A 12,540-nucleotide genomic window follows, 5' to 3' on the forward strand; every position below is an offset into this window, starting at 1 on the left:
AATGACTATAAGGCAAGTGGTCTCCTTTTGTCCCACATGCCAATTCAACAACCCCCAAGGAGCTCAAAGATCCCAGCTGGCCCAGCCTGTCCAATGACGTGGGACCTGCCCAGGAGAGGACTGGCAGATGAACTGCACCCAGATGCCAGTTTCTCAAGGGTATAAATACCTAGTAGTCATGATAGATACATTCACAGGATGCATTAAAGGCTTTCCCACCCAGACTGAGAAGGCTGAGGAGGTGGTAAAAAAATTAAAAACAAAACAAAAAAAAAACTGCTCCATGAAATCATCCTGAGATTTGGTCTGCCCAAGTCACTACAAAGTGACAATGGGATATCATTTACTTCTAAGTTCACCCAAGGGGTCTCTAAAGCATTGGGCATTATTTATTATCTCCATTGTGCCTGGAGGCCTCAGTCTCCAGTAAAAAGAGAAAGAGCCAACCAATTCTTAAAATCAGCAATAAAAAGATAACCCAGGAGACCTCCCTGGGATGGAAGGAGGCTTTACCAATAGCTCTCCTCTGCACCTGGATTGCCCCTAAGGATCAGGTTGGTCTTAGTCCTTATGAGATGCTATATGGGAGACCTTTTATTTATGTCAATGATCTCTTCCTAGATCCAGAGCTCAGACCCTCCAGTCTTATACCATGGCCATTGGGCAATTCCAACAGTATATACACGTGTAAGGTGTAAACCAGGACCCAAAAGATTCTAAGGAGTCACCACTATATGCTCCAGGGACTTAAGTCCTAATTAAAGTCTAGAAAGATGGTCCCCAAAGGCTAAACTCCAGCCCACATGGAAAAGCCCCGACCCTGTAATACTTTCTACCCCCACAGCAGTCAAGGTACCAGGACATGATTCCTGGATCACTACTCATGAGTCAAGCTGTGGAATAAAACAGAATAGGACACTCAATACACCTCTGAGCCCCTGGGAGATATCAGATATCTATTCAGAACTACAAATGAGTGCCATTCTAATGAACACCCCCAGAATCTAGTTTCTGGGGATAAGATATCTCAGGACACCTCTAAAGAGCCAACACAGCTTGGCAGGGGTTGTACCGGAAAACAGACAGGAGATAGATCTACTGATCCCTGAACAAGGAGGGACTTGAGCCATCCTGGTGATGGGAATTTGGAGTTGCCCAAGCCAGGAAGCAACAGTTAGAACTGGACATGGAACCACAGACTGGTTCCAAATAGGAAAAGGAGTACGTCAAGGCTGTATATCGTCACCCTGCTTATTTAGCTTATATGCAGTGTACATCATGAGAAACGCTGGACTGGAAGAAACACAAGCTGGAATCAAGATTGCTGGGAGAAATATCAATAACCTCAGATATGCAGATGACACCACCCTTATGGCAGAAAGTGAAGAGGAACTAAAAAGCCTCTTGATGAAAGTGAAAGAGGAGAGTGAAAAAGTTGGCTTAAAGCTCAACATTCAGAAAACGAAGATCATGGCATCCGGTCCCATCACTCCATGGGAAATAGATGGGGAAACAATGGAAACAGTGTCAGACTTTATTTTTGGGGGCTCCAAAATCACTGCAGATGGTGACTGCAGCCATGAAATTAAAAGATGCGTATTCCTTGGAAGGAAAGTTATGACCCACCTAGATAGCATATTCAAAAGCAGAGACATTACTTTGCCGACTAAGGTCCGTCTAGTCAAGGCTATGGTTTTTCCAGTGGTCATGTATGGATGTGAGAGTTGGACTGTGAAGAAGGCTGAGCGCGGAAGAATTGATGCTTTTGAACTGTGGTGTTGGAGAAGACTCTTGAGCATCCCTTGGACTGCAAGGAGATCCAACCAGTCTATTCTGAAGGAGATCAACCCTGGGATTTCTTTGGAAGGAATGATGCTAAAGCTGAAACTCCAGTACTTTGGCCACCTTATGCTCACTGGAAAAGTTGACTCACTGGAAAAGACTTTGATGCTGGGAGGGATTGAGGGCAGGAGAAGAAGGGGACGACCCAGGATGTGATGGCTGGATGGCATCACTGACTCGATGGATGCGAGTCTGAGTGAACTCTGGCAGTTGGTGATGGACAGGGAGGCCTGGCGTACTGCGAGTCATGGGGTTGCAAAGAGTCGGACACGACTGAGCGACTCAACTGAACTGATCTGAACTGAACTGAATGCCCCTACTAGTCCTTGTTATGCCACGTTGATGCTGCTTATGATTGCTCCGTGTATTATCAATTGTCTAACCTGTTTTGTCTCTGCCTAGATCAACAAGCTACAACATGCAATACCAGTTCAACAAAGATATATAAAACTACAGCAGACCATGGAAAATACCACTCACCCTTAGATGGGCATGGCTACAAGGACTCTGAGACTTGAGACTAGCAAGAGGGGGAGGCCCAATGCCCTCCACTGTCCCAGTTCAGCGGGAAGTAGCCAGAAAGAGCTCAACACCCCTGTTCCCAAAGAACTGGGCCTCCCATCTCTTGAGGGCGGAATGTTAGGTAGTTAGAATAGGAAAAAGAGTCCAGAATGGCAGTGGCTAAAAGACACGGAAGGGAAAAGCCCACAAAAATAGAACAAAGGGAGGTCCAAGGGCCAGAGTGAGGACCTCAGTAGAACTAACAGCACTCCTAGCTAGCCCAATTTACATAGGGCAGGCCCAGGGGGAGGGAAAATATATATAAAAAGAGGAGCCAAAGGGGCGGGGGTCTCTTTCTTGTGCTCTCTCTCACTCTTGCTCTCTGTCTCTCTCTCTTCTCTTCGTGTCTTTTGGGTCGGCATGCCCTCATGCCTCAAGGATGTATTTTCCTTTATTTTCTAAATAAAACTGAGCTGTAACACTGATCTGTCTGAGAGCTGTGACATAGTCTATCCAAGGGCTTTAATGCTGGTCTGTCGCTTCAAATTTTTGTTGTGATGAGACAGAACCATGGAAATTACACACTCCTCCAACAGTTCTAATTTGCTGAACCTCTAGTGTCATTTTCTGACTCTTTTCTTTATGCTAATTCTATCAAATAAGTTGTCTTCTTCAAAATTCAACTAGTGAAATTCCACAGTCCTTCATGGTCCATTTTTCATGTCATAGTGATGCCATCCTTCTCTTCTTAAGCTGAATCCATTTAGTACAATCATTTGCCCTTAAACCTATAATATTATTTCTTAATCTGGATGTTTTATATGTATCTAGCTCTTACTCTCATGGTAAACTGAATTTACTGGAAATAAGAACCAAATTCCAAAATAACTTACCACAGTAGGCAACAAAGAATTTTTGAAATGAACCATTGACAAGCCTGTATCAAACTTCTACTTTATTTAGTTATCTATTCCAGAAATTCTATTTGAATAGAATACTCAGATAGAGGGTTGACATAGGTTTAACTATGTGGGACCTGTCATGATGCTGCATTCATTGAGAAATTTCCAGATCAGTTGAAAGACAAGATTGACTTACTTCTGGATTTCAAGAGAACCTTGCCACGGCATGCTTATTACTGACTGAGAAATAGATGTAAAACTTAATTCTTTTGTAATTCTGCTTTATGTCACTCTTACAGTTAATAAAACAAGTAATTTTTTTCTTTTTTTCTAAAACATCTAATTTTAATTTCCTCCTGTTTCCAATGAGAAATGAAAGTATTTGGTGGATTCAGTTAGTTGTTACCACTCTGTAAGAATCGTGTATTTTCAATATGTGTGTAATTTATCTGTAATTCACAGAAAGTCAAAGCATAAAACAAATAACTTAGTATACAAAAGTGTCAGTTAACTACAATGCCATTAAGTCAGACAGAGTTGTAGGTGCTTAGGACACAAAGTTAACTGGTCCATAATGTCCGCATGGAAATGCTCTGAGAATAATCAAAGAAGGCCCTTCAGTCATGCAAACATGGATAATGACGCTACGTCTGAATTACAAGGCTTTTGCCTGAGTATACTGATTTTGTATTCATGAATGAAGTATCTTCATTGTTTGCTTCTTCTTCATGGGATGTTAAACATTCAGAACAATTTATGAAGCCATAAACCTGCAAGATTTCTTTTCCATCTTAACCTAAATCAAGATAATCTTTATTTTTATTTGTCTAGTCCACACCACTAAAATGAGTTTATCATTGACTGAAGTGACCATAGTTATTCCCTCTGGGGTACCGTTATAATGATCCTTTTCATTTTATATCCTACTTTACTGTTTTGCTAAAATCAATATTTGAGGCTTCATTAAATTGACAACTAAATCTGAAATGCATTTGCTATCATTCAAAATGCAAATGACTATTTGGTGCTTTTACTTCTAAAATAAGTAAATATGTCAGGGATATTATGAATGTATATGTTTAGTTTGAAATTTTCTACTCAGCAGGTTCCTTTTATATTTCTGTAGATAAGTCTTTAATATGAACATACATTAGAAAATATTTCTTGACTTAGCTTGCTATGATTATTTTTGCCAAAAGTAAAAAACAAATAAAATTGGAAAATGGTCAATACTGATGATATATAAATTATATTTCTTACAGAGTCATGCACACCTCCTGAACCTGTTCACAGCTTCCCTGCCATCCGTGTGAATGTGAACAAGGAATCTTAAGAATACAAGGTGAGAATTTGTCTTCCTTGTCACCACACAGCTTGCTTCTGTTATTTTCCACATTAATAGGATTTTGTGACTGAGTGACCTTGTTAATACAGCAATATGTTTTCTGCCATATCATCAGTAACAATCTCTGCAGGAAAAATTAGCATTGAAAAAAATCATGGTTGATTTCACTCCATTTTTTTTTCTCCTGCTTTAGCAAAAGCAAACTTCCATTATATACTAATAAAACAACCACAATAGAAAAAGAAATGTACTTTAAATAGTGAAAATACATGTTGAAACAGAGGGCCAAAACTGTGCTGTCCCATAGCACAATAATATGGAGATATCTGGATCTTTGGCAATATTTTTTTTTAATGGTAATAATATGAGGGAAATATTTTCTACCAGACATAGAAAAGTAGAATTAGGAGTCCTCTATAAGACCTCTAAAAATTACTATGAAAAGAATGAGTTGTATTAAGATGGCTAAAAGTTATATTGTTTCCTCTTCAAATCTCTGAAGCCTTGTATGTTGTCATTTTCTGTTAATCCTACACTATCATGTCAGTCAATTCTGGCTCCATGTTTTTGTGTAAAAGAGGTTGTCTTTTAACCAGACAGAGTGCTAAAGCAGAAAATAACACGCTTTACTAAAGGGAGACCAAGAATCCCAGTAATTTGGCCTCATGGGCAGCTAGGAACATTTGCTCTTGAAAGGTAACAAAAGAAATAATCTTTACTGGGAATATGCAATATGTCACTTGCTAATCTCTCACTGTCCAATTCCTGATCAGTTCGCACAGCCAGATCCCTACGCTCTCTGGAAATTTTCAACAAAATACATTTTCCTCTCACTTCAACTCTTTTAGGTAATTCATTACTTTTCAGGATCCTTATTCATTTCTCCATTCCAAAGGTTCTTTATCTTCACTAGTGTCCTTAGAGCAACTTTATCTGTAATTCCCACTCTGTTCACGCAGCCTCATACTTTGGGCTACCCTTTCTTTCCCACTCTGACTTTGATGACCCTCATCTGATTTTTCCATTTAAGCTTCCACAGTTTCCTTTGTCCTCATAATAACTGTTCCAGAATGCCAGAAAGCGAACAGTACCTCACAGGAACAGCTAAGTCTGAATTTATTTGCCGAAAGCAGAATGATGGACCAGTTATCGGTTTGATAAAAGCTTTCACAATTTGATTCCTAAGACTTGGGCTCAATTTACTTTTCTTTTGTTCCTTTGAGCTTGACCTCAAGTGTCTCAATATAATGACCACAAGGCTAACTTAGACCACTTCTGCTTTATGAGACCAGACCATGGGACACATGCTGCATTAACGTGTTAGGGCTGCCATAACAAAAATGCCACAAGCTGGATGGTTTAAACAATAGAGATATATACCCTCACAGTTCTGGAGGATAGACATCTAAAGCTTAGTGCCATATTCCAGGCCTTTGTCCTTGGCTTGTCCATCTCCCTGCGTCAGTTCACATCACCATTTTTCTGCGTGTGTCTTCGTGTCTTTATGGCCTTAGATTGTGTTCCCCCAGCCACCAGTTCATATGTTGAAGTTCTAACTCACGTTGTGACTGTATTTGGAGAAAGGCCCTAAAGGTAAGTAATGATATGAAGTTAGATGATATCATAGGGGTGAGAATCTGATAGGACTGAAAAGACAAGGAATAGAGAAATATCTATTTTTCTCTGCATGAACACAGAAGAAAAGCCACAGGAGGACACAGTGAGTAATGGCTGTCTCCAAGCCTGCAAAGAAGGTCTCACCAGATACCTACTCTGATGCCCCCTTCGTCTTGAACTTCTAGATTACAGAATTGTGAGAAAATAAATTTCTGTAGTTTAACCACTCAGTCTCTAGTATTTTCTTTCAGCAGTCCAAGAAGACTAGTAGACTGCCCAGATTTTTCTAAGGAAATTGGTGATACTGGATTAGATAGGGTTCACTCCAACGACCTCACTTGAACTGTAAAGACCTTGTCACCAAATAATGGTGCTATCTCAAGTAATGAGGGTTAGGCTTCTAATGTATCTCTTTAGGGGGTGGGGTGGGGTTACAATTCAACTCATAATAGACACAGACTCTGAAGCATGCCTCTCACTCATGAAGGAATCCTCAAATTGAGAATCTAACTTTCTAAATTGCTATGTAAGACTACTAAAAAGATATAATAATTGACCTTGATTATATTAAAAGACATCAGCAAAAACCTAAAGAGTAGAATTATTTGAAAAATTGTATTAGTGGTACTAGTACATGACACACTTTTGATTCTATGGATACTTTCCATAGCCAGCTGATAAACACCACCTTAACATCCAACATAGAAGCTGATGAGTGAGCATTAGTGGAATCAGTGAGTGAATCTCATGGGTAGAAGGGAAGTCCCACTCCATGGACAGGAGATGAACTCAAAGCTGACCTCATACTGACAATGTGGTACATGGTAGTTTCTGCCAAAAGAACCTTAGGGTTTCCTCCTCCATATAAACCCAAAATGAAGGACAGTGGCTCTCATCTTTTCCATTCAAATAGCCCTGAATTTTGCCAGCTCTTTATGATATACATAACTTCTGTTGAGCCACATTGAGTCCACAAATTATTTCTTAAGCACATAGAACATGAATTCTCACAGGAAGCTTACATACAGCATGGATTCTCAATATCACGCCCAAAGGAGTAAACACAAGTGGGAGGGAAAAAGAAAAAAGAAACTTACTCTTTGTAAGTTTAAAAAACAGATGTGAGGTGAGGTGAAATCGCTCAGTCGTGTCCAACTCTTTGCGACCCCGTGGACTGTAGCCCACCAAGCTTCTCTGTCCATGGGATTCTCCAGGCAAGAGTACTGGAGTGGGTTGCCATTTCCTTCTCCAGGGGATCTTCCTGACCCAGGGATCAAACCCAGGTCTCCCGCATTGCGGGCAGATGCTTTAACCTCTGAGCCACCAGGGAAGCCCCAAAAAACAGATGTATATATAGTTTAAAAAAAAGCAGATACTCAGAATATCTTTAGTACTAAAATTTTATAGGGAGGGGACAGAGATAGGAAAAAAAAATGCCTTAAAAGGCAAAAAAAAAACAAAAAAAAATCAGGAGGTAATAACTTTTTTAAAATGGTTACTAAACACTGACATATAGAATTGGCATATCCCCTACCTATGGCCCTTTGTAAACATCAAACATCAAACTCCAGTCCTCAAATACCTGCCCCCTCCCTTTACCTTTTTCCCTTGACATGGCCTGTGTCCTGTTCTGCTCCCTTCTTCCTCACTTTTTCTTTTACTTTATTAAAGATGAGCTGCTGCTGCTGCTAAGTCACTTCAGTCGTGTCCAACTCTGTGCGACCCCATAGACGGCAGCCCACCAGGCTCCCCCGTCCCTGGGATTCTCCAGGCAAGAACACTGGAGTGGGTTGCCATTTCCTTCTCCAATGCAGGAAAGTGAAAAGTGAAAGTGAAGTCACTCAGCCATGTCTGACCCTTAGCGACCCCATGCACTGTAGCCTACCAGACTCCTCCATCCATGGGATTTTCCAGGCAAGAGTACTGGAGTGGGGTGCCAGTTCGGTCACTCAGTTGTGTCCGACTCTTTGTGACCCCATGAATCACAGCACGCCAGGCCTCCCTGTCCATCACCATCTCGGGAGCTCACCCAGACTCACGTCCATCGAGTCCGTGATGCCATCCAGCCATCTCATCCTCGGTCGTCCCCTTCTCCTCCTGCCCCCAATCCCTCCCAGCATCACAGTCTTTTCCAATGAGTCAACTCTTTGCATGAGGTGTCCAAAGTACTGGAGCTTCAGCTTTAGTATCATTAATTCCAAAGAAATCCCAGGGTTGATCTCCTTCAGAATGGACTGGTTGGATCTCCTTGCAGTCCAAGGGACGCTCAAGAGTCTTCTCCAACACCACAGTTCAAAAGCATCAATTCTTCCGCGCTCAGTCTTCTTCACAGTCCAACTCTTACATCCATACATGACCACTGGAAAAACCATATCCTTGACTAGACAGACCTTAGTCGGCAAAGTAATGTCTCTGCTTTTGAATATACTATCTAGGTTGGTCATAACTTTTCTCCCAAGGAATAAGCGTCTTTTAATTTCATGGCTGCAGTCACCATCTGCAGTGATTTTGGAGCTAGTGCCATTATAAGGTAATTCAACATTGGATAATTTTAAATGGAAATCCCCATAATGTTTTCAAAAATTTGTTTACCAATAATTGATAATAGATGGCAGGATATCCTGGAGGACAGGAAAACATTTCTGTCTGAAGTTCTAGGACATACCTTCAATGGAAGATGAGTTTAAGAGGAAAATGATATAGTCGTATTTCAATATTAGGAAAATGAAAGTGTTTTTATTTGAAGATATTTTGTGTGACTTGTATATGTTAATTTTCTAAGCTCATAGTGTTTTAATGTTTACATTATCATAAACATTAAAAATGTTTTCATTATCATAAGCATAGGGGGTTTCCCAGCTCAGTGGCTGCCAATGCAGGAGACGCAGAAAATGCAGGTTTGATCCCTGGGTTGGGAAGATCCCTTGGAGGAGGAAATGGCAACCCACTCCAGTATTCTTGCCTGGAAAATTCCCTGGACAGAGGAGCCTAGTGGGCTGCTACAGTTCAAGGGGTCATAAAGAGTCAGACATGACTGAGTGACCGAACATGAGCATGATACATTATCATACATAGTAAAATAATACTGTAAATATTATTTTAACTACTTCAGTGAAAGTTTTGATATATCTGTGGAAAAGCAAATCAATATAGATAGTGCAATGCTATTGAAAGCCTTCTTTAAGAATATTAGAAAACCCCACAAACAAATACCCTTCACAACTGCCATTCATGCCAACGAAAGAAGTGAAATAAATCCAATTCCAAGCAGGCAGTCACAATGTTTATGGATTTCAATAAAAGTGTCCACAATCGAGTAAGGTCATGTCCTTTATCTGACTGTTTCTTTCTTCCTGAAAAGAAACAAAGAATGGCTCAATGCCTTTTTAAATATTGTATTTGCTTAGGTTTTTTTTTTTTTCCTGCCTTAAAAGAATTACTTTCTGACTTCTTACAAATAAAATTTAAGAAGTAACCCATTTAGTCTAAATCTTAATTAATCCTAATAAGAGGGAACTGTAGCTTTTTAAAAGTCTAAATGGGTCATCCTGAGCAGCTTTGTCAGCCATCATTTGGTCCAGGAGTGAGCAGCGGGTGAGGTTGTTTAAAGCTCAGGTGCTGTAGAGAGGGCATCTGTCTTCCTAGGCAGCTCTAATCCTGCCTGGTCCACTGCCTCTATCTTTACGAGTTCTTTGATTGGTAATTGAGAGAATAAATCTCTGAAGGACTTACATGAATATGTGTATATTAAGAGTTCAGTAATAAAATACCTACCAAAGTACTTTATACAGTCTCCTTTTAAGTCTTGGACTTTTAATTAATTTTGCTAGACCAAGATATGGAATCAGGATTCAATTATAGAGGTTTTGTTTTTGTTTTTCTGATGTTAGCAAATTCAAATTTTTAATTTTCTGTTCCAAACTAGGAGTTATCTGTATTAGGGTCAGGACTGGGTTGGGGAGGAGCCACATCACAGACTTAAATATAAGTCATATCTACCAAGTGGAAAGCCACAGGGAGAATTCAAAGAAATTTGTCTGCAAAGCATAAAGTCTGTAAGGGAAAGGTTAATAATATTGGGGTTGTTTAACCTGGAGAAAAAGCAAGATGCATTATTGATTTCTTGAAAATATTGCTTTCATTAAAACACTCTCTTGTTTAGAATCATAAACAACTCCTAGAAGAGGAACTAAGAGGCACTCCCTCTTATGTGAAGAAGCAGGATTTGAACGGACACTCAGATCCTACTAAACCAGGCTATGAATATCTCTGAATTTATTTTTCATGTTTTCCTTACAGGATCCCCCCACCTTCCAAGAGATAGTCTTAGTCAGTAATCCCCATTATCCTCAAGGGGATCCATATGATATCAAGATTAATACTAACAACTATATTAAAAATTATAACATCATTAATTGAGCATCCACTCCAGCACTTGTTCTAAGCACTTCACACTTTGCAATTATTAATTCTCATTTTCAGTATAATACTACAGAGTAACTATAGTGATGCTCAATTTATATTTTAGGAAACCAAGGCTCAGGAGAAGTTAGACACATTGCCTAAAATCACAAGCTATAAGTGGCAGAAATAAAAATCAAAATTAGATTGAACTCCAAAGTCTGTGTTTTGTCCATTCCTCTGTACTTCCCACTGAAGTGACTGAATGCTGAAAAAATGTGTTATATACAAAGATGCAGTTAACAAAGATGTTAACTGCAAAACAATTTATAATAATAATGAATGGGATTTTATTCAAAGGTAAAACTATATATGAATTATCAAATGAAACTATGGGAAATGTACATGATGGAATAAAATAAATGCATATTAACATAGACAATGCTTATTACTGCATTAAATTGAAAGATGAACATGATAAAATGTGGTTGAAACCATGCTTTAAAAATGCCTAGAATAAGTCTGGAATTAACTACCCTAAAACATCAATAATGGGTGGGAAGGTATAGCATGATTAGAGGTAAATTTGGTTGTTCTTCCTGTCTTAAATATATTGACATTTTCTTTAATAAGAATATTATTCTTATAATTATTTAATAAATATTCTTAGGTAGAATATGATATCTGATATTAGGAATAACTAAAACTGAATTTTGCCTTAAAAATCACTCTTTTATGGAACTCTGTTCATGATGCCTTTCCTCACCTCCATGACTTCTCTTTTCTGTTCAGTTTCTGGTCAGCTACTCTGCTTCAGTGCCTGTTAAGAGTCTCATACTCTCCAAGATCCTTTTCCTAGCTCCCTCTTCCCAATGTATTTTTTGGCCTGAACCATACTTTGGGCCTTTCTATAGCTTGGAAGTTTTCCTTTCCTGTTTATTGCAAGCATGTTTTATTTCCTAAGGTATAGTTTAGAGTCTTATGTGAAGTGAAGTGAAGCGAAGTCGCTCAGTTGTGTCCAACTGTTTGTGACCCCATGGACTATAGGCTATCAGCCTCCTCTCTCCATGGGATTTCCCAGGCAAGAGTACTGGAGTGGGCTGCCATTTCTTTCTCCAGGGGATCTTCCCTACCCAGGGATCGAACCCGGGTCTCCCACATTGTGGGCTGACGCTTTATCCTCTAAGCCACCAGGGGAGCCCTTAGAATCTTATGAACCTCAACAAATGTGCCAATGGTTTAATTAATGGAAGTCTTAACACTCCTAGGAGAGCAACCAGATTATCTCTATCTTGACTGAGCCAAAAGCAAGAGAATCAGATGTAGCATTCACATGGGTAAGGATATTTAACATTTGTTCCTAAAAAATATTTACTGCCATTAAAAGCTGTTATTTGCTGGAGTAAGTGGCTGAATGGAATCTGGGTTTACTACACCAGAGAGTGTCAGTAATAATTTGGCTTGATGGACACTGTCTTTGGTAAAGTCATAATGACACTAAAATGGTATCTGAAAAGTCATTTTCCATTTCCAGAATTATTTAGTATTCCACTGTTAGACAAAAAGTTTTGTTTTTCCTCCTCTGCAATAAAAATGCAATTGACAATCATTTCTAAGCCACAATATTTTGCTAAATTAATGTGAGTCTATATAAAGAGAAAACCCCTAGGAGAGATGATTTTGCTTTTCATAGATAGCTTTGAGGATCAACAGAAGATTATCTGAAAATTTAGGAACATGAGACCTTTTAAAATTTTGTAGCTCTAAAATATTATTTCCTTTAATTTGTTTCTCTTTGAGAAAACAGCATCTTAGCTTTTCCGCCCCGTCCATATATCAAAAGATACTAGAAACCTGATACTCTGTTTTATCTATCTCAGTGTCTGCTAGAAACCGAAATTGTGCTTGTTAACATAGAAAATACTAAATAAA

The sequence above is a fragment of the Capricornis sumatraensis genome, chromosome 1 (genome assembly GCF_032405125.1).
Source record: "Capricornis sumatraensis isolate serow.1 chromosome 1, serow.2, whole genome shotgun sequence".
In the NCBI taxonomy this organism is placed as follows: Eukaryota; Metazoa; Chordata; class Mammalia; order Artiodactyla; family Bovidae; genus Capricornis; species Capricornis sumatraensis.